Source organism: Dasypus novemcinctus, chromosome 25 (assembly GCF_030445035.2).
Source record: "Dasypus novemcinctus isolate mDasNov1 chromosome 25, mDasNov1.1.hap2, whole genome shotgun sequence".
Lineage (NCBI taxonomy): Eukaryota > Metazoa > Chordata > Mammalia > Cingulata > Dasypodidae > Dasypus > Dasypus novemcinctus.
This window is the reverse complement of record NC_080697.1, coordinates 58,216,236-58,239,850: the sequence shown is the minus strand read 5'-3', so window position 1 is coordinate 58,239,850 and position 23,615 is coordinate 58,216,236. Positions and strand designations below refer to the sequence as shown.

At 42.5% G+C, this 23,615-nt stretch overlaps 1 long non-coding RNA gene across 3 annotated transcripts; it reads left to right on the top strand.

Annotated features, from left to right (window-relative positions):
- Positions 1 to 14,864: 14,864 nt before the first annotated feature.
- LOC131276019 (uncharacterized) lies at positions 14,865 to 23,015 on the top strand. Of its 3 annotated transcripts, XR_009183495.1 has the most exons (4): positions 14,865 to 15,416; positions 17,566 to 17,645; positions 20,021 to 20,093; positions 20,630 to 23,015. It is a non-coding gene; the product is annotated as an uncharacterized lncRNA (long non-coding RNA). The 3 variants fall into 3 exon arrangements; XR_009183496.1 differs by lacking the exon at positions 17,566 to 17,645; XR_009183494.2 differs by lacking the exon at positions 14,865 to 15,416 and having other exon boundaries at positions 17,258 to 17,645.
- The last annotated feature ends 600 nt before the right edge of the window (positions 23,016 to 23,615 follow it).

Below are 23,615 nucleotides of genomic sequence, written 5' to 3'. Positions count from 1 at the left end.
AAGATCAAACAGATAGAAAAGGAGCTATAATGGAAGAATTGATGGACAAAAATGGTGTAACTTATGAAGACTCCATAGCAAAAAGTCAGAAGAAAGTTACACATTATGATTAGTCATTTTAAATGTACATGGTTAAAACACTCGGGTAAAAAATCAGTGATTGGTAGAATGGATAAAAAGGCATGAACCAACTATAATTCACTTATAAATGACTAATCCTAAAATCAAAGACACAATTATGCTGAGAGTGAAAGGATGGAAAGAAATATTCCATGCACATAGTAATCAAAGGAGAGCTGGGGTGGCTATACCATATTACATGCATGTAAAATAGACTTTAAGTAGAAAACTGGACAAGAAACCAAAGAGGACATTATGTATTGTTAAAGTGGTTATTTCAACAAGAGATACCTCTCTCTCTCCTCTCTCTCTCTCTCTCTCTCTCTCTCTCTCTCTCTCTCTATATATATATATATATATATATATATATATATATATATATATATATATATAAGCATATACTTGCAAAGGCCCAAGTATATGTAGGGAATATTGACAGATTAGAAAGGAGAAAGAAATGACTCTATGGATAAACAGGAAGTAGAAGTCAAAAAAAAATAAGAAATCAAAAAATATGTTGGTCCCCAGTAAACACCAATAAAATTGACCAACATTTGAGGTAGGCTGAAAAAGGAGGAAAAAGAGAGGTTGCAAATTTTGAAAATTAGAAAATGAATAGAATACTACTGCCAGCCTCACGTAAAGAAAAAGGATTATAAGAGGACACTATGAACTACTGTAGGCCAACAAATTAGAAAACAGTTGAAATGGACAAATTCTTAGAAATACCCAACTACCTGCATTGAGTCAAGAAGAAACAGATCAAAAGACAAATAACAAGTAAAGGCATTGAATCTGTGATGAAAACTTGGGTAAGAGCAAAAAGCCTGGGGAGCAGATGTGGCTTGAGCTGTTGAGTGCCTGCCTCTTACATAGGAGGCCCCGGGTCAGTTCTCAGAACTTCCTGAATAAACAAAACCAAAACAAATGAAAAAACCAACCCGGGGAAGCCCATGCGGCTCAGTGGTTGAACGCTGCCTTCCCACATATGAGGCCCCAGATTAATTCCCCTGGTCCCCAGTACCTGAAAAAAAGAGAGAGAGCATAAAATGAAGGTGTACACTAGGGAGCCAAGAGTGCCTACAACTGAAAGCAGAAGAATTGCATCCATCATCCATGTGGAATCTAAGCCCCCCTCTTGATAGAGATGTGGAGTGGACATAACCATTCCAGCATCCACAGGATGGAAGAATAGAGTATGGATTAGAGTGAACTTACTGATATTCTATTCTGGAACTATTGTAATTAGTGACTGAAGAAACTGTAGCATTGATGTAGGGAAGGTGGCCATGGTAACTGCTGAGGGTAGGGAGTGGGAAGAAGAGATGTGTTGTTGGGGCATTTCAGCACTTGGACTTGTCCTGGATGGTACTGCAGGGATAGTTACTGGACATTGTATGTCCCCTCATGGCCCACTGGGTGGACTGGGTGAGGGTGTAAACTATAATGTGGACCATTAACCATGTGGTGCAGCAGCACTCAGAGATGTGTTCACCAAGTACGATGAATATCCCATGATGATGGAGGAGGTTGTTGTTATGGGCGGAGTGGGGTGAGGGGGATGTGGGGTATATGGGGACCTCATATTTTTTTAATGTAACATTAAAAAAATTAAAGACAAAAAAAAAATGGTGTGGAACTCACCTAGCATCTCCCCCACAAAAAGAAAGAAAAGTCCAATTTCAATGGTTTCGCTGGTGGATTTTACCAAACACTCCAACAAGAACTAGCTCTGCCATAAGCCCTGACCCCTTCATGACCTGGGATTAGGACTTAACCTCTGCTAGCTGCCTTCACCCTCCACATCTGAGCCCCTGCCCCAGCCAAGCATCTCAGAAGACAATCTGTCTAGGCCAAGGACTGGCTCTTCTTTCCTTTTACAAGTCACCCTAGAATGTTTCCAAGTTGCAATGTCCACAGTCATGAGACAGTGACCTAGTGGCCACATATATTCCCAGTGAAGTGGACCTGCCCAGAGAGAAAATGGGAGGACAGCCTCCCAGTACCCCCTTCCAGCCAGTAGGGGGCAGCCTTGCCCTTAGGAAAGTTGACTCAAGAGGGACAGCCCAGGGCTTCCTTGAGAAGTGGAGCTTCCTCATCAAATTCTTGTACTTGCACCTCTGGGGCCAACACTACAGCATTAGTCCCAAATCAGGTGCTACAAAGGGAAAACCAAGGAGCTTCCACAACTGATACTTGAGGTGAGCAGTTCACAAAAGTCCACTGAACACCAGGAAGGCCAGAGTTGAGTTATCAGAGCCCTTCAGCCCTTAGGTGACCTAGGAGGCCTCTGCTGATTCCAGATGCTGGACTTTGGAAACTGCACATCTGCTCTCAGGCTCAAAATGCTTCTTCATGAAATGTGAAGAATAATCCTCCAAGGATTACTACGTGCCTCAGGTAGGATAATAACTATAATGTTCTTAGCACAGGGTAAGAAACCAATATATAATTAAATGCATTTTTCCATTTCATGAACAGTAGGTTTGTATTTTTCAATACCGACAAAATATAGCAACAGTGCTGCAGCACACTTACTTTATGCATGAGAAAGTACATTTACCCAAAGGCATGTGTCCAGTGCGTGCTGGAAACAGCACTGCAATTCATGTCTCCTGTTTCCAAAACCTCTGAAGGGCTTATAATATTAGGAAGTTTAGTCTAAACAGCAGATAACAAATAAGAGGTGTCCCAAGGAGGTTTATAATGATTTTATATGTGGAATGGGTTTTGGGATTACCAACAGCCTAAGTGTTCAGGAAATCTTATGGTGTGAAGCAAGGAAAGAAAGTGGCCTTCAAGTTTGGAATAAAAAGGATGAGGAAAGAGAAGAAGAGAGGCTCTCCCAGCCCTGTTTGTAGAGGGCAGGCTGCTCTGGCCTGCACAAGAACCTCAGCCAACCAAAGATGACAAAAGACCAGCCCTAGTGAAATTCCTGAGGAAATGCAATTCCTTCCCTCCCCCAACAAGGTGAGGGCTGCTGGGCTCAAAGCTTTCCCCATATGCCTACATTAGCCCTTGTAGTGGAGAGGGCAGCCGGGCAGTAAAGTACGAGTTTTTCCACATTTTGATATTACCAAGTATTGGGACACCAAAGGAAGGCCATCAGCTCTTCAGCACAGACATGGGAACCCTGTGTTTATAAAGAGAGCCCAGAGCCTTGATGAATAAGGAGCTGTTCTTTTCTCCATGAGTTTTTGCCTCAACTATCTCCAAGAAAACAATAGTATCATTTTGTGGGAAGTGTGGCTGTGTCTACTTTAATCGGCAGTAGACAAAGGAACAAACTGGCCTCTTGGTGGAAATCTAGAAAAGGAAAGTCTACTTGAAAGGTGCACATTCAGCTTTCTACATGCACCTGCGCCAGAGCCAGTGCATAGCTCAGGTTATGAGTCCGCATTAGGGGAAGAGAAGGTCACAGGGAGGGCAGGGCCGGTCCCCACAGCAGGCAGGCGGCTCCTGGCGGACCTCTGCGCCCGGCCTCCCCGGAACCGCCCCGGGTTCTCTTCTGAACCCGCGTCTGGGCTCAGGCCGCTCCTGCCCCGCGTCTCCCGCGTCCTCTGCCTGGACACGTCCCCCCGGAGGTCCTCAGGGTGGCTCTGCGGCCCCGGCGCTGCGGGCTCTGCTCCCCTGGCCCTGCAGCCTCTGGAGGTCGCGGGATTGTTGGTCCCCGTGTGTCCCCGCGTCAACCTCCGCCCCAGACCGCGCTCGCGGGCCCAGGAAGGCCGCGCCCTGCAGGGCCTCCAGGTCCAGGCCTGGTGGTCCCTGGGCTGGAGGGCGGCGGGGACGGTGGGCCCGGGGCTGCTCCTCCACGTGGGACACAGACGCGGCTGAGCTCAGCGCGGGCGGCAGCCCCGTCAGGGGGAGGAGGCCCTGCAGGAGAGGGGCTCAGGCCCACCCGCCCCCGCCAGGGACCCCGCGCCCCAGCAAGGCCTCAGGGCAGGACGCCGCTGGGTGGGGGAGGCGACGACACAGCCCGCGCCCCTGAGCCCGAGCTCCTGCCCGTCCCCGTCCCGCGTCCCCGCCGTCCCGTCCCCGTGGCGCCTGCGGCAAGCTGGGTGTGTCCTTGGCCTTTAAATCCGCGCCCCCCTCTTGCCTCCCTCCCTTCTCCCCTCCCCGCTGCTCCCCCTCCCTAGGTAGGCGCCCCGCGCTGTGTAGCCCCACTGTGCGCCCCCTTCTCCTCCTGCGAGCCCTGGCGCCCCCTCGAGGCGGCCGCTGAAGGCTTTGTCTATGGTTGGGTTTGCGGCCTAGTGGGCCGGGCCGAGCCGGGGCCTCGATTTGGGAGCGTGGCCGGGGCAGGACTGAGGTGGGCAAGGGGGCGCCTGGGCCAGAGCCTGAGAAGGGAAAAAGGTAAAAGAGCGCGAGCGAGCGCGGGCCGGGCCTGCCTGAGGCGGCCTCCCTCTAGCTTGGGCAGCGCCTTGGGGAAGACGAGGGGCTCCTCCCGTCCAGCCCCTGTGGGCCTCCCCTGACCGGGATCCCGCCTAGTTTGGGGTGGGGGGGAGGGAGGGCCAGGACATGGAAATGTCCCCAGCACCCCTTGCAGACCTCACTTTGGAGGGCGGAGGACTAATTTGTTCCGGGTGCAGGGGGGATGCGATTGGCCCCGTGGGCTCCCATCCTGGCGCTGAGGGGTGGGGGTGAGCCTCCCGTCCACCACGCGTGGGCTTGCCTCGCTTCTCCGCTTTCAGGCTCTGTGTCAGCTCCTCTCATTACCCTTCCTTCATTCTCACTCTCCCAGCTATGGAATATATTTTTACTGCTGTCTTTAGCTAGCTGAGGCCACTCTCCAGGTTTTGATACTCCAGACGATTATGATGTTATTTGGGAAGCTGGACATGGAGCTCCCCAAAGGCTGTATTCTGCCTAAGGGACGCCACTAAGGCACTGGGGTATTTGGGGTATCATAATGGGCAGAAAGATCACATTTTTGCAGCCCCTTCACCTTGGGGACAGTACCTAAATTGCTTTGTAAACTGATGACACAAACAGGTTACTGCTCCTTTTCCACAGTTCTTGAAATACAGTCACCTTTGGTGTAAGATGTTGTCAGGCAAAACCACCAAAGAAACAGACCTTTTTGTGGTTATCATTTTTGCCTGTGACATCTCCTAATTATTAGATGCAGAAATACTTTTTTTTTTTTGGTCTCCTTGCCCATCCCCATTTCTTACTTTGGTGGAACTCTCTTTTAACTTACAGGCAGGTGATGAGGGTCTGTGACAATCAGCATTACTAGAGAAGTAAAACGATTTGATTGCCTATCGGATGATAAGAGTGATTCCAAATCCTACACCATTCTCCTTAAGATTAGATTACCGTAATGATTGCTTCTATTTTGAACGGGGCAATATTGTTAGCATCTAAACTAGTGCTGGAAGCCCTAAAAATGTATCATTTTGCTTTTGATGTTTAAAGTCCTCTTTGCTAAGAGTGTCCTAACTGGGAAGTACTTTCTCTTGCTAGATTCAAGGTGGTCGGGATTGGGATGCAAGGGTCATTTCAACTGAACATCTAGGAAGCTTATTGCTGTTAGAGATAGCAAGCCTTATCCACTGCAGTTCAGCTTCAGAGTTTTTGAAATGTTTCTTAGAGTATAAACTCCCTGAGGGCAGCAACCAAGTCATACTGCTTTTGTATTTTCTGAAGTGCTGGACACATTGTAGATATTCAATAAATATTGTTATTTATTTTTCAGTTAAAAAAACAAACAAAAAACCCAAAACTATAAAGTTGGACATAAATGAACCTCTCTTCCCCCTAGTCTTATTGTGTGGTGCAAATGAGTTCAGATCCATAAATCTCTGAAGAGGGTCCTGGTGACTAGAAGGAATGCCATTGTCCTCAGGATGCTTTCAGCTGAGAGTAGCCGAGCAACCGGACACCCAGCCGTAGGTCACTTGAGCTACAAGGTTGGAGGAGGTTGGAGGTGGCTGAGGAGGCGGCTTTGCTTCCTTGTTGGCTGGCTCAGGGGCTCCGCAGTCCACTCCACATGCCCAGTGACCTGGCCACTGTCCTCAGCTTCAGGCCGTGCGTCCTCACACAACTGGAGGCAAGTCAGGAGGGGAGAGGTGAGGAAGGCAGAGCTGGCCTAATGCATGTTTGTAGAAGCACCCAGCACCTCCTCAGTACTCCTCATGGTCAGAAAGAGCAGTTTTCTGAGCAATCAAAGGAGACAAGCAAGAGCCGAGGCTGTGCAGTGGACTCAGGTTCCAGCTGTGGGAGCCAATTCCAGACATTTCTGTATGTGAAGTATCTACTTCATAGGAGCATTGTGTGCAATGTCTTTTTTTTCTTCTCATTCTTTGTAATTCTTTTATGTCAAATATTTCTCCAAAAGTGTTAACAGGATTATTCATTTAAAAATAGGAATGCAGGAGAACATCTATGGGTCACGAGGCTAGGGTGAAGCTCTGGACGGGAGGGGATCCTCACTGCTCACCCAGGTTCAGCCCAGACAGTGCAAATCCACCTGCAGCGCTGCACGGACAGGTCAACCAGAAGGACGTGAGGGGCCTTCACTGTCAGCCCACCAGGGACAACCTGTGCAAAGCTGGGTCAGTGCTGCCCCTCCGCAGAGAGCTTGGGGCCCTGCAGTGTGCCCCTCACGTCCATGGCCCTGCTTCCCCCCTGCAGGAGGGCAGCTGCCTTCTCTCTGCTCTGACCTGTCTCAGCACAAGGCCATGGCTCCAGGGACCCAGGTCAAGGCATAGAGACGCACCTCAGTGTGGGGGAATATGACAACTGCTTATCTGAGCACTAATTTAAACAAAAACCTGACCTATAAAGACTTATCTGTTTGCTTACACCAAAATGTTTAGCTTCCCAAAAGGTTAACAAAGGCATCAAACAGGAAGCAAGTGCATTTTAGTACAAGCTGCTTTTTAAGTTTTGTTTTTATTGTTAAATTGACTTTCACAGTATTAGCCTTTAGTAAATTATAAAATGCATTCCCTTTTTAATGCAATATATGTTTTTTTCCCTTTTATGACTTCGGTTATTCTAGCGAAATATTTTCTCCTTTCAAAGTGAGCACTACTGTTCTGTCTCCACAATACTCTTACCAGCTTATCTTTGTGGACTGGGAGCCCGTGAGCAGCTTGGGGTCAGGCGTGGCCTCCCTGCTGCTGCGCTTTCCACCAAAGAGCCCCGCGAGCCCGGGTTCCTCCAGTGAGCCTTGAGCACAGGGAATACCAACCAGGACTCAGGGCAGGAAGAGAATCCACCAACTTTCAACAAGTGCGTGAGCAGAATTCTTCAAGTCCTCCTGCTAGTGGGTCTCTCTGTATGAAAAGCGCAGCTGCTCTCACCTGTTGAAGTTACTGGACGCTGGACACCACCAGGCACAGAGCTTCTATGCCCTTCCCGTCCCTCCTCAGGTCAGCCGGGAAGAGCCTGTGTGAGTCTCTGCAAACCACGGCCTGTGCTGAGCCTGCGCCCCCTGCCCCTGTCAGAAAAGACAAGGAAGGGGCTCGAGAGGTCATGGGCTGCAAGGAGGCAGTGGGGCAGGTGTGGGGGAGACCCCTGGAGCTCCCTGCCATCCAGCCAGGTCTGCTCACTTCCTTATCCACTCCCGGTGCAGCCACGACCCCCTCCCAAGAGGCCGAGAACACCCATCCCTACAAGGAACTTCTGAGGAACCCTCAGAGGGGTGTGTTAGTCAGGGTTCTCTAGGAAACAACCAACAAGGGAATCCACTGATAGTAAGAGATTTATCAGAGTCTCTCATGCAGCCGTGGGGATGCACAAGTCCAGGCTCCGCAGGCAGGCTGCAGGCAGGGCCTCCGATGAAGGGCCAGTGAAGGTTCCTGACAAGTTCTGGGAGATGTTGGCTGTCCAAAGATGAGCTTGGAAATTCCCTCTCAATACTTGAATTGCTGCCCCTTTTAAGGGATTCAGCTGATTGGGTTCAGTGTCCTCACTGCTGATGGCCATCGCCCTGACTGATGTAACTGTAACCAGCTACCTATGACTTACCACTGCAGTAAAGTCAGTGGTGAGTAAAGTCCACAAATGCCCTTGGATTACAGTTAGCCCATTGCTTGCTTGACCAAACAACTGGGCACAATTACCTGGCCGAGCTGACATAATAGCCTGACCATCACAGGAACACTGTTTTCTCTTTTCATGGTAATGGATTTCTCTAGCCTGCACGGGAACGTCTGGGTGTTGTCTGCTGGCCTCTCTTGTATATGCCGACTCCAGAATGTTCCTCTAACAGCAGAGCTGACTCTCTTGTTTAATTTATTTTTATTTATAAAATTTATGTCTACCCCCTGCCCCCAGTTGTTTGTTCTCTGTGTCCATTTCTGTGTGTTCTATGTCCACTTGCCTTCTTGTCAGCAGTACTGGGAATCTGTGTCTCTTTTTGTTTCATCATCTTGCTGCGTCAGCTCTCCATGTGTGCGGTGCCACTCCTGGGCAGGCTGCACTTTTTTTGCACTGCGTGGCTCTCCTTTCAGGGTGCACTCCTTGAGTGGGGCTCCCCTATATAGTGGACACTCCTGCATGGGCCGGCACTCCTTGCGTGCAGCAGCACAGCACATGGGCCAGCTCACCACATGGGTCAGGAGGCCCTGGTTTTGAACCCTGGACCTCCCATGTGGTGAACGGACACTCTACCAGCTGAGCCAAATCTGCTTCCCTGACTCTCTTGTATACACACTGGAGAATGCTCCTCTAGCAGCAGGGCTGACTCTTACATCTGCCCACTCCAGAATGCTCCTTTGACAGCAGGGCTGAGGGCCGCCATTTTGTAATGCCCATTACCACTTAAAACTCAGTAAGCTAAGGCCCACCATGGAATTGAGTCCCCTGATACTCAGTGAGGAGGGTATGGGGTTTCTTAAACCTTCTACTTCAGTTTCCATCTGCCCTGTATGTGCTCTGCAAATTGTGGGCATTGCTTCAGCAGTGCTGACCTCCCTCAGGAGCTGGTTCAGATTTCAATATGAAGAAGCTCTGATTTGGGTTCTTTTACTGTATGGTTGGGAAAATTACAAAACAGAAGTACAACTTAAGAAGGACAAGGATAAATATCTAACAAAGTGGACACTTTGCTTGATGTCAGGAGGGAAGGTGTAGAAAACAAGCCCTGGGCCTGTACATGGAGGACGTTCCAGTGAGAATGAGCTCAAGCACGCGCACTCATCAAACCTGGGTTCCTCTTATCCAGGCTGTCCCCACCAGCTCCCTTCTTCAAGTCTCTCTGCTCAGAGCTCTGCCCTCCCTGCAACCTTCTCTTCCCCTAATGCAGACTCACACCTGAGCTATGCCCTGGCTCTGGCACAGGTGCATGTATAACGCTGAATGTGCACCTTTCAAGTAGACTTTCCTTTTCTAGATTTCCACCACGGAGATCTATAGGCCAGATTGTGTGGGAAACAAAGGCATATTGTTTCCATGGAAGCAAGTTACTTCCTTGACCACTGAGTCAAGCTGTCCCTTATGATTATTGGTGCGGAGCACAATCTTGGCTGGGTAAGCACACCTGCAGGCAGAACAATACATATAGAACAGAACAACCTGAGTAACAGGATTTATGAGTATAGTTACTGATTTTTATAATAATAGTTCCAGTAAAGTTTGTTGGTGTTCCTCTATCACTAGTTAATATAGAATGAGGTAAGGGTAATAGGTAACTTGATTTTGTGCTGAATGTCCCGTGTGTTAGGGGTATATATACTAGCCCCTCCACTCAATAAAGTTGTCTGATGAGCTTGAGAAATCAGTGCTCTCAGATCCCCTGAACCCAATCTTTCTTTGTCTTTCATTCCCGATACCTCGGGTCACCGACCAAGACTCTGACAAGATTGTTCCTTTTTCTACTGCCAATTAAAGTAGACACGGCCACACTTCCCATATACAAATACTAATTTTTCTTGGAGATAATTCAGACAAAAACTCATGGAAAAAAGAACAGCTCCTTATTCCTCAATGCTCTAGGCTCTCTTTATAAACACGGGGTACCCATGCCTGTGATGATGAGCCAATGATCTTCATTGGTCCCAGCTCTTGCTAACATCAAAATGTGGGAAAAGTTGTACTTTACTGCCCAGTTGCCCTCTCCATTACAAGGGCAAACATAGGCATATGGGGCAATCTTTGAGCCCAGCAGCCCTCAGCTTGTTGGGGGAGGGAAAGGATTGCATTTCCTCAGGAATTTCACTCTGTTTGCCCTCAGGTCACCTTTGGTTCACTGAGGTTCTTGTGCAGGCCAGAGCATCCTGCCCTCTACAAACAGAGGAGAGTCTCTCCTCTCCCTTGTCCTTTTTATTCTAAAAGTGAGGGCCACCTTCTTTCCTTGCTTCACACCTTAAGATTTCCTGAACACTTAGGCTGTTGATAATCCCAAAATCCATTCAATGTATAAAATGTCACAATTAAAATCATTATAAACCTCCTTGGGACACCTCTTATTTGTTATCTGCTGTTTAGACTAAACTTCCTAATGATAAAGTCCTTTGGAGGGTTTGAAAGCAGGAGACATGAATTTCAGTGCTATTCCAACACACACTAGACACATGGCTTTGATAAATATGCTTTCTCACACATAAAGTAAGTGTGCTTCAGCACTGTTGTTATATTTTGTGTGGTGTTGAAAAACACAAACCTACTGTTCTTGACATAGATAAATCGAATGAATTATATATAGTTTCTTACCATGTGCTAAGAACATTATACTTATTATCCTACCTGAGGCATGTAGTAATCCTTGGAATATTATTATTCACATTTCATGAAGAAGCATACTGAGCCTGAGAGCAGATGTGCACTTTCCAAAGTCCGGCATCTGGAATCAGCAGAGGCCTCCTAGGTCACCTAAGGGCTGAAGGGCTCTGATACTCAACTCTGGCCTTCCTGGTGTTCAGTGGACTTTTGTGAACTGCTCTCCTCAAGTATCGATTATGGAAGCTCCTTGGTTTTTCCTTAGTAGCACCTGATTTGGGCCTAATGCTGTAGTGCTTGCCCTGGGGTGCAAGGACAAGAATTTGATGAGGAAGCACCACTTCTCAGGGAAGCCCAGGGTTGTCCCTCTTGAGTCAACTTTCCTAAGGGCAAGGCTGCCCCCTGCTGGCTAGAAGGGGGTACTGGAAGGCTGTCCTGCCCATTTTCTCTCAGGGCAGGGTCCACTTTACTGGGAATATATATGGTCACTAGATCACTGTCTCATGACTGTGGACATTGCAACTTGGAAACATTCTAGGATGACTTCTAAAATGAAAAGAGAGCCAGCCCTTGGCTTAAGTAGTTTGTCCTCTGAAATGCTTGGCTGGGGCAGGGCTTAGATGTGGAGGGTTAAGGCAGATAGCAGAGGTCAAGTGCTAATCCCAGGTCACCAAAGGGTCAGGATTTATGGCGGAGCCAATTCTTCTTGGAATGTTTGGTAAATTCACCAGTGAAACCACTGAAATTGGGCTTTTCTTTCTTTTTTGAAGGGAGGTCCTGGGTGCGTTCAACACCTTCATTTTATCCTCTCTCTCTCTCTTTTTTTTTTAGGTACTGGGGGCCAGGGAATGAATCCGGAACCTTGTATGCAGGAAGCCAGCGCTCAACCACTGAGCCACATTGGCTTTCCTGGTTTGTTGTTTTCATTTGTTTTGTTTGTTTTTGTTTGTTGAGGAGGTTCTGGAAACTGAAACTTGGGCCTCCCATGAGAGAGGCAGGTGCTTTACTCCTTGAGACACATCCATTCCCCAGGCTTTTTGCTCTTACCCAAGTTTTCATCACTGGTTCATTGTCTTTACTTTTATTTGTCTTTTGAGATGTTTCTTCTTGAGTCAATGCAAGTAGTTGGGTATTTCTAAGTATTTGTTCATTCCAATTAAGTTTTCTAATTTGTTGGCATACAGTAGTTTAGAGTGTCCTCTTATAATCCTTTTCTTTCTGTGAGGCTGGCAGTAGTGTTCTTTTCATCTTCTAATTTTAAAAATTTGCAACTTCTCTTTTTTCTGCTTTTCCAGCATACCTAAATGTTGGTCAATTTTATTGATGTTTTCTGGGACTAACTTTTTTTGAGATTTCTTTTTTTTTTTAACTTCTATTTCTTGTTTATGCAATAGAGCCATCTATTTCTCCTTTCTAATCTGTCAATATTCCCATCACATACTTGGGCTTTTGCAAGTATGTGCATATATAGAGAGAGAGGGAGAGAGAGAGAGGGGGGGGGAGAGAGGTACCCCTTGTTGAAATATCCACTTTATCAGTATATAATGTCCTCCTTGGTTTCTTGTCACAGTTTTCTACTTAAAGTGTATTTTATATGACATTAGTATAGACACCCCAACTCTCCTTTGATTACTATGTGCATGGGATATTTCTTTCCATCCTTTCACTCTCAGCATACTTGTGTTTTTGATTTTAGGGTTAGTCACTTATAAGCAACTTGTAGTTGGCTCATGCCTTTTTATCCATTCTACCAATCACTGCTTTTTTACCCAAGTGTTTAAACCTGTACATTTATAATGACTAATCATAATGTGTAACATTCTTCTGAGTTTTTGCTATGGGGTCTTCATAAGTTATACCATTATTGTCCCTCAATTCTTCCATTATATCTCCTTTTGTGTCTGTTTGATCTTTCATAGTGAGTCGTTTTAGGTCCCTTCTCATTTCCTTCTGAGTCTATATTTCAAACATTTTCTTTATGGTTTTGAAGAGGCTCAAATATAGCATCCTCTATTTATAACAATATCATTTCATTTGATACAAATTTAAATCAATAGGATACACAAACCTTATTCTGATACCCATCTGTCCCTCACATTTTGTTGTTCTTATCGCATATTACTTTATGTCTTTAAATATTGCATTTACAAAACCATATGCTTATCAACACTTTTTATATATTTGCATTTTAGAATGTATAAGAAGTGAAAAATGGAGTGATATATGCAAAAATGCAAAAAAAATTGTACAGCATTTATAATTATTCATATGATCACCTTCGGCAGAGGACTTTATTTCTTTATGCTGTTTCAATTCATAGCCTAACAATAGAACAGTAATTTCATATGAGCTTTCATAGGAAATTGTGCCTAAAGCATTTTCCTCTTTGAAATTCTGATTATTTGAAGCCAATTTTTTTTTCAGAAAATATGACCTAGGTTTCTGATATTTGCATTCTAACAAATCCAGACTAATACATGTATAAACTCCAAAACAACAAAATGAAGACAAAAAAAAAGGTACTTTATTTGGTAAAGGGAAAGGAAACAGGACAAGGTACAAATAATAACAATTCCTCTAGATCTTGTCAAGGCCAATTGGAATGCTTATCTCTCAAATGCAACAAAGTTTGTAGCTGAATATAAGACCTTTGCAGAACTCAGAGATATGTTCTCCCAATCCACAGGATAAAGTTCTGCACCTGCAGATGGGGACCTTCTTGAGACCTGAGTAAACAGAACGAACAGCAGGCATTGAGCTTTGGTTTAAGGTGGGGTAAAGAAAAACCCTGGAGAAGTCACAGGCCAGCTTGAATGCTGTGCCATGTGAGTAAATTAGAGCCTGTGGCAATGACTGTTCCCAAGAACAGGAATGATGATAAAGTGCTCATCCAGGATTGGACACCCATTCTGGTCTTTCTGTTTTTCATATGCTCCTTCCCCCATCCCACACACACCTTAACTCCCCCTTCAGGTCTGTCTCCAGGTTCTGAAGGACCCTCTGATGGGCAGGGCAAAGCTGTCTTCATAGAACCCAGTCTACCTGCTTTGATCCAGAAGGACTTCTCAATATGCTTCACCATGTCTTAAACACAGTGATTTTCAGAGACTTGTCTTGGAACCCAGAGCCTTTGGAGAAAGAAGATCCCTTAGCTATTATCTGCCATTCCCTGCACAATGTGTAGATGAGAATGTCAAGTCACCGAGAGGCTAAGTAAATTCACCTAAATGGATCATTGGGAAGCAAAGGTTGGTTCTTCTTAATATAAAGCATTCAGGACAGAAATCACATTGGACAGCACAAATAAGCCATATGCTAACATAAACAAACAAAGAAGCAAAGGACAAACACACTGTGGCTAATGCTTTAACTTCATTTTGGATAGAGAAGTAAGAGAGTACTTTACAAGTATAAAGTATGCTTTTTTCAAGATCCTCAGATTAGACCTTGCACTGTTTTGCATCTCTGTTGACACAGCTCAGCAGCAGTAAAACCTGTGAGGGAAGCAGTCGCAAATAGAGTTTGCAACTAGATGCTCCCTGAACCTGCAGGACCCAGTTCTGCAATAGGAGATGGCTCTCGCTGAAGGCCTGGGAAGAGAAGGGGCATGTCAGACACAGTGGGAAAGGAGGGAAGGGGGAGAGACAGAGCAGACCAGGGGAGATGCTCTAAGAAGTGATGTGTCTGCCACTAATCAACCAATATACACTAGTCATAAAAGGATGAACAGAATTCATGTTTGGTATAAACAAAAGAAATCTTACTATGAGTTGCTCATGAAGGATCTCATTCTTCGACCATTCTAGTTTATCATTTACATGCTTATCACACCCCCTGCAATACAGCTCCCAAATTCAGGATTACTAACCTCTCATTCTAACCACATCCACACACATCAGATTTTGAGTCCTGCCTACAGATGCTAAGGAGCAACTGAAAGAGGCTGGTCTAGTCTCTGACACTAAAGCTTCTGAGTCTCCCACTCACACCTCCTGGAACCCAATCCTCTCATGTTCCAAGAACCCTAGAAGAGTCTCTAGCTTGAAGGACCTCACTTGCTAATCATATCATGGCTTCTTGGTGGCACCACTGGGCTCTCACCTTGTGGGAAACTAGGGCATGTTGTTTCCATGGAAGCAAGTTACTTTCTGACCACTGGGTCATGCTGTCCCTGGAAATGTATGTGCAGGTGGCTAATCTCTCTGGGAAACATAACATTCCAGCAGAACCCAGACTTGATATTTCAAGTAACCTGGGCAACAAGATTAATGAGTATATTTGTTTCAATAATATAATAGAACATTATGAGCTTTGGTAACTATCTTATCCACTGTGCACTGTGTTATTTAGAATGAGGTAATGGAAATAGTTAGCTAGAATAGTTGCTGGTTCTCACAATTGCTTGGGGTATATAAAGAAGCCCCTGAGATTAATAAACTTGTCTGATGAGCTTGAGCCTTCAATGCTCACAGATCCCCTGAACCCAGTCTTTCTTTATCTTTCATTCCTGATACCCTCGGGTCCATCTTCTCCCACAAGTGGCACCCAATGTGGGGTCCGAGGCAATAACTTTAGCAGAGATTCTTCCACGACAGTATTGGGAATGCAGAAACACAAAAGCCTTCTTTAAGGTAAGAGCGTCAATCAGTAGTAACCTGGGTTTGGCATTGCCATGTATAAATATATTTTAATATTGCTTCTGCTAGCATCAGGATATGGGTAATCAGCCAGGATGCTGGGAAGAATATTCACAAGTTTTAAAAATGCTTTTACATACGGTCGGTGTCACAATAAAAACAGCAAATTTACTTGAGCTTTTTACCTTAGTTCAGAAACATTGTTACTGGTTTCAGCCTCTGGGGCATAATGTTTTAAATTTGAAACAGTGGAAATGTGTAATGAAAGCTTTAGGAAGAGTATATCAAAGAGAGGAGTCCATTCCTTTATCTGTGTGGGCTTTGTGCCTGCAAATTGCTGCCGCCTTAGATCCTTTACAGTCTGAAGAAGGAGAGCAAGATGAAATTACTATATTTTCTAAGCCCATAAGTAAATTTAAAATGAAAGAAAGTAAATTGGAACAAAAACAGGAGGTTGAGGCAAATGGGGAACCAACAGGTTTTTTCCCCTCATCCTGATATTAACCCTTTAATCAATAAAAGCTCAGTAAAGTGTCCTAATGAAATATCTTCTGTGTATCCAGTACAACTCTCTGCACCTACTGAATTGCCTTCTGTTACTAAGCCTAAATTAGAAATGTTTTCAGATGTTGCCGATGCTTTGCCTTATGTTAAACAATTATTACCTGCTTTCCCAGTAACATTACATGCAATACCACCAGATTCAAAGAATTTGCAAGGGGGTGTCAAGTTTCATCCTAAGCCAAAAACTTTTAAACTATTGAAAGATTTAAAATGGGCAAAGATACTAAGTAAAGTCCTTGTTAGTGAAATCAGGCTTGTAAGAAAACTCTCTGTTAAAGTGTTAACTAAGATAAGGAAACTGTTCTGGCAGCAACTCTGCAAACCCCCTGCTGTCTACATGACAATGTAGCTGTGGGCTAGTGGGGGTTAATAGAGTTAAGCCACTGAAAAAAGAGAAAAACATGGCAACATTGGTGTTCTGTTTTATTTCCATGCTAATTCTATTTTTTTTTTAATTTTTTTTAATTGACTTTGTAATAATATTACATTAAAAATATATATGTGAGGTCCCATTCAACCCCATCCCCCTACCCCCCCTCTCCCCCCCCCCCCCCCAACAACACTCGTTCCCATCATCATGACACATCCATTGGATTTTGTAAGTACATCTTTGGGCACCTCTGCACCTCATATACATTGGTTCACATCATAGCCCATACTCTCCTCCATTCCATCCAGTGGGCCCTGTGAGGATTTACAATGTCTGGTGATTGCCTCTGAAGTACCATCCAGGGCAGCTCCATGTCCCAAAGACGCCTCCACCTCTCATCTCTTCCTGCCTTTCCCCATACCCTTCGTCCACTATGTCCACTTTTCCCATTCCAATGCCACCTCTTCTATGTGGACATTGGATTGGTTGTGTCCATTGCACCTCTATGTCAAGAGGAGGGTCAGATTCCACCTGGATGCTGGATGCAATCCTCCCATTTTCAGTTGTAATCACTCTAGGCTCCATGGTGTGGTGGTTGTCCTTCTTCAACTCCATCTTAGCTGAGTGTGGTAAGTCCAATAAATCAGATTGTAGGTGCTGGAGTCTGTTGAGGCTCAGGATCTGGCTATCACATTGTCAGTCCAGAGATTCAAATCCCCTAAATATATCTTAAACCCCAACATTAACTGCACCTCCAGCACATTGGCATGAAAGTCTTATGAAGGGAGATCCCATCTGAGTCCAGATTCATCACACATAAACACCATTTCCAAAGAGGGGCCATCTGCCCTGGTAGTTAACCCCATCGGCCATGACCATAACTCCCGTGGGTCTCTTTAGCCCTCAAAGGAACCAATATCTGGGGGTTGTATCTGCTTTATCTGTCTCTCTGACTCTGCTCAGTTGTGTCCATGCTAATTCTAATTGGGCCTATTTAACCAAGATAAAAAAATTAGTACAAAATTTTTATCAAGATTTAAAAAGGAATTTTCAGTTTTAAATCAATAGTTTACTCCTGAACTTCAAGTCTCAGTATAGTCTTACAGAGTAATAATCCAAAAATGTGTGTTAACGGTCTGTCTCAAGTTATCTTAACTGATTGCTGATAACTAATAAAAATGTTTCCAAGCACAAGCTTGCATGTTACAGGCAACATGGATTCCAGAAGAAAAGAAGTGATATTTAAAATGTAATATAATGGAGAGCTTAAAAGCAGCTATACCAAGAAAGTAAGAATTATGTGTTAATTGTAAACTGTATGTTTCTGTTACTGTGTTGTGATTGTTCTGTGTTTGTCTGTTCGTTCAATATCAGTGTATACTTTGATACCTCCGGATGGTAATATAAATTAATAAAAATTTATAAAAGAGCTCTATTCAAATGGCCAAAAGTTAAATAAGTGCTTATATTAATACATAAGTTTAAATGCTAATAAGATCTCTACAATGATAAAAATTGTAAGCCTTGATTAACAAAATTACTATAACTCTTTTTATAAAAAGTTTTTCTTGCCTAGATTGAAATGAATAACTTATTTTTCTTCACAGGATAATATGAAGGTTGTAAAACTTAAATGAATATTAAAAAGGTTGAAAGTTTGTGAGAATGCTAATTGAAATTTAATACATTTTTGCAAAAAGGTGTGTTTTGTCCTAAAGTAGGATGGCTAATTTTCATAAACTCTTGGTACTTAAATGCATGTGCCAAGTTATAGAAAGTTTTGTGGTAACTTTAAGTAAAGAAATGTGTTCTGTAAAAGTAAAATTTGTCTTAAAATAATATAAATATAGTCTATATGGTTATAAATAATTATAAAAAGTCTTATGAAACATTGTTTAAATTATAGTGTTTAAGTGGCTAATTCCAAAAGGTCATTATTAAACAAACCTGATTTAATAATAATAATAATAAAAGGTAATTTTATAACAGAAAAGCTTGGCTGCAGCCGGCCTCCCTTGACAACTTGCTTCTAGGAAACTGTTTCTGATATCGCATGCTACTAAGTATTTAAAGTAAAGAAAAGTTCATTATTTTAACAAGCTTGTTTAGTGTTGATGGTATTATGTTATAAGAAGTTTGCTTGATAACTTCGTATGTGGGCTATATGAAATGTGTTTTTATTATTAAGGAAACAGGAAATGAATTTGTCCTAAGATAAAATGATTGGTTATTAAGAAAGAGTAAAATATGGAACAAAACCTGAGTGAATACTGAAAGTGAAGAAGTTTCATGGAAAAGGAATTTTTTTGGTTAAATTTGAATAAGATTTGATGGGTCTATCTATAAAATTTTTAAGGCCTCATTATCAAGTAGTATACTAAGGCAAAGTTAAAATTTTGTTCTTTCTCAAAGCCTCTCAAATCATTAATCTGATTTGGTAAAATCTTTTATCCTGAATAAAAAATAAAAAGAAAAGAAAAAGTCTGTTTTATCAAAATAGCTTCTTGTGCTTTAACCTCATCATTTCCTCAGTGTTCCAAGAAGGAAAAGCTTTATCTCTTTTAAAGGAACATAATGTTGAAAATTCCTTTCTCAAAATCAAATCCTGAAAAGTAGCCTTTTATTCCAAACTAATTATAAAAGATTTGTTCTTTTACCTTGAAAGAAAAATTAAAGTAATAGTTTAATTCATTTAATATGTTATAAGCTGAATAAAAGATGTTTTAAAGTGTTATAAAATTAACAAGTTTTTTCTTTCCTTTAACTTTCAGTTAATTAAAGTTGTATGAGTAAAAGTTTTCTATAAATGCTTAAGAGTGTATAAAGTTACCAATATTTCAGCATAATATTAAAGAAAAGTACAATGTGGTTAAGTATGGTTTTAATTATTGTAAAAGAGTATGTGTCACAGAAACAACCTCTTATCATAGATTAAAGTAACAACACTGTAGTATGCAGAAATCTCAAACACTGCTAGTTTGATGCAAAAAGTTAATGTCCAGCTGTATTGCTATCATTTTGTTTTAAAACTTGCTAAGACTTTCTTTAGTGTCTTCTTAGACAATTCAAGCCAGCTGCATTCCTCTATCTGTAAAAAACCCAACAGTAAACTTTTTCAGTGCTTTTCAGGGCTATGTGCATAGCCCAACCATCTTGTACAGTATTTACTGATAGTAATAGTAATAAAAAAGCAGCATACATTATTTCTCAAAAAGAACAGATTTGGCAAACTCCTTATTCATCTGCTCAACGCACAGAGCTTTCAGCCATCATTAAGGTTTTACAAATGTTTTGAGAGCCCTTGAACATTGTCTCTGACTCTGAATATGTATGTCTTACTCTCAAGCATATTGAAACAGCTCATATCTTTGCTACTAATGAGTTATCTCAATTTACCGCTGACTTGCAACATCTCATTAGGTTAAGACCTATTTACATTACTCATATATGCTCTCATACCTCTTTGCCTAGTCCTATGACAGCAAATAATGCTCAAGCTGATTTATTAGTAGGGTGTTTACAAAGTGCTCATGATTACCATGCTTTAGCTCATATTAATGCAAAAGGCCTGCAAAATAAATATCAAAAGTTAACAAGACTACAGGCATAAGAAATTATTTGCACTTGTCCTACTTGTGGACCACTAACAGTGGTGTCTTTTCAGGCTGGAACTAATCCCAGAGACCTGGCTCCTAATCAATTATGGCAGATGGATGTTACTCACATTCCACCCTTTGGTAAACTACAATATGTTCATGTTTGTATTGACACTTATTCTCATTTTTGTGGGCTACTGCTCAAAGTGGGGAACGGTTTCATCATGTTCGCTCACACCTCTGGTCTGCTTTTGCTGTAATGTAATGCCCTCTGAAAATTAAAACTGATAATGGACCTTCTTACATTAGTAAATCCTTTGAATCTTTCTGTTTAAAATATGGTATTGAACATGTTACCAGCATTCCTTATAATCCTACAGGTCAAGCCATAATTGAATGCTGTCATCATACCCTAAAAATTATTCTTTTAAAACAAAAAGGGGGAGATGATGGTATTATAACACCAAAAGATCAATTGGCAAAAGCTTTATTTACTTTAAATTTTCTTAATGTTTATAATTCATTGACACCTGTGGAATGTCACTTTGGAAAATGTCAAATATCTGCAGTGGATGCAGGAAATGAAGACCAACCAATATTCTGAAAAGATATTTTAAGCAATGAATGGAAAAAGGGAAGGATTAAAGTAAGGGGGCAAGGCTATGCTCTTATTTCAGAAAATGGAGAACAAATTTGGCTACTGCGAAGAGGATTAAACCCTGGAATGAAGAGATGGGGTCTCCTGCTACTTTTGATGATGGTGATCGTAAGTAATGAGGAAGCTGCCGGTAATTACTCTTATTGTGCCTCTATACCTAACCCCCCATTGCTTAGAGTGTTAACTTGAAAAGATCCATTCTTTCATATATATCTGAATAAAACCCATATATTCCCTGGACCAATTGATGATCAATTGCCAATTAAACCCTATGAAGAAGGACAAAGAATTGATAATCTTGTATTACCATTTGATTATCAGCCCTTATGCATGGGTAACCATCCTTCCTGTATGTATGTTAAAAATCGGGCCATAACTATCTTCAAAAATAATAATACTCAGCTTATTGTGACTTTATTTCCCTCTTCCAATTTATTCATGACCAAAAATGCTATTTATGATTGTCCGCAAAAAAGACAGTAGGGATAAAGAAGGATGGCAAGAGTGCCATAGAGGAAGAGGATCTGTCATTTTTAATGATTCCTATGGAATAGTGTGGGAAAGTGCCCCTATGGGGAGTCCCATTGAATATAATGACAGATTTATTTGGCATGGTCTAAATAGTGAAGGACAACAAAAAATAATTTTTACTAAAAATAATAGTATTTGGAAATAGAAAGGAAAATGGATCCCTTCTCCATGGTGTAATATTACATCTATACACAAGCAGAAGAATTTGTGGAAAGTTTTTCTAGGAATAGCTCCTACTATAGAATGGATTGGGAATAATAGTAAGAATGGTCAATATCTGCATTTAAATCAAATTCATCATCTTCAGGCGTGTGTAAGAGATCCTTATGTGTTTGTGGTTGGAAAATTAACTATAACCAAGAATGCTCTATTTTATGAAAGTAGGGCCTTGCATACTTATTTGTCTGAGAACATTTTACAGAATGGAGATTTCATTACAATGGCTTGAAAGCAGTGGGGAGCATGGATTCCAGTGCGACTGAACCAAATTTGGCAATCGTCAACTGAAAGTCAACTGCTGTTCCATATGGCTCAAGAAATCCTGAAGCGCTGAAAGCGATTTGTGGGACTGATAATAGCTGGCATATTAGGACTGATTGGTGTCATTGCAGCTGCCGCTACAGCTACTGTGGCCTTGCATGAGACGGTGCAGACTCAACAATACGTGCATGAATGGCATAAGAATGCTAGTGACTTATGGCATAGTCAAGAATATATTGATGGAGAATTAAACAGTAGAGTTAATAATTTAGAATCAGCTGTTTTGCATATTGGAGATCAATTGTATAATTTAAACTTAAGGGGATTGAAATGTGATTGGAATGAAAGTAACTTTTGTATTACTCCACTTATAATAAGTCTATATTTGATTGGGAAAAGATTAAAAATCATTAATAGGTCATAAAAGTAATATGTCATTAGAAATAGAAGAATTACAGAAAAAGATATTAGAAATGTCTCATAATCAGAATTATGTGGCTGATGATAAGGATATCTTTAATGATTTAATTTCTCATTTTAATAAATTTAATCCAGTAGATTGGTGGAAGTCTCAACATTTTTTATCAGCATTAGAAATAGGACTTTATGTATTAATCTTGTTGCTCATTGTTGTCACTTGCCTGGGACGAGAAGTATGCCAAAGACTGCACCATGTTGATACGATGGGACAAGCTAATAATTTGGTACTTGCTAAAAGCCTGATATAATTCCCCATGGTCAGAGTGCTTGGCTGGTAGTCAATGATGGGTGAGACTCTCAGAGGAGGGCACCTAAGACAGGTACAGTCACCCTGACTAAAACAAAAAGGGGGATATGTGGGAAACAAAGGCATGTTGTTTCCATTGAAGCAAGTTACTTTCTGACCATGGGTCATGCTGTCCCTGGAGATGTACGTGCAGGTGGCTAATCTCTCTGGGAAACATAACATTCCAGCAGAACCCAGACTTGATATTTCAAGTAACATGGGCAACAAGATTAATGAGTATATTTGTTTCAATAATATAATAGAACATTATGAGCTTTGGTAACTATCTTATCCACTGTGCACTGTGTTATTTAGAATGAGGTAATGGGAATAGTTAGCTAGAATAGTTGCTGGTTCTCACAATTGCTTGGGGTATATAAAGAAGCCCCTGAGATTAATAAACTTGTCTGATGAGCTTGAGGCTTCAATGCTTGCAGATCCCCTGAACCCAGTCTTTCTTTATCTTTCATTCCTGACACCCTCGGGTCCATCTTCTCCCACATCACCTGAAGCCTCTCGAGTAGCCCTTTCATTCTCTGTAAAGAAGATAGCCATATCTTGGTCCTGGACCTCAGGTTTCTCCTGGGCTGGAAGCTCCTCTGTGCTTTCTCTGATGGGCTCAGCATGGGTCAGGGAGGTCAATAGTAGAATGGCAGAGAGGACAGAGAGGGTCCTCATGGCTGAGAGTCACCTGGGGGTCAGAGCAGGACAGGAGAGCAGGAGGCTGAGTGTGGTGGAGAGGGAGGAGGTTCAGTCCTGCATTTATAGGTGTGTCAGGACCTAAATGTGTCAATACCTGAGGGAGAGGTGGCCATCCCAGGGTCCTCTTGTCACTTTAGAGTCACTTTGATGTTCCTCTGATCTGGCTTTTCCCTCCACTTACAATATACATCTATTTACTTGCTTCCATGTTTGCTTTTCACAGGCAATGATGCTTGTTAGGAACTGGATAAACTTCCCTGCTACTCATCTGTTCAAATATTTACAAGTAAAAATATTGGCATGTATGCTATAAAATGGTCTAGAAACTGAAAATGTCTACAAAGGGGCAATGATCAAACTGGCATTGGATTTTCCCCTTGTGACGTTGGGGACTAGGTGGCGTTTTTTACATTCTGAAGAAAAACAACTTGAATGGCGAATTCGATGCTCAGACAATATATCATTCATATTTATGGGAGCAAATGGTCTTCTTTTTTTTTTTTTTTGGATGTTCACCACATCGGAA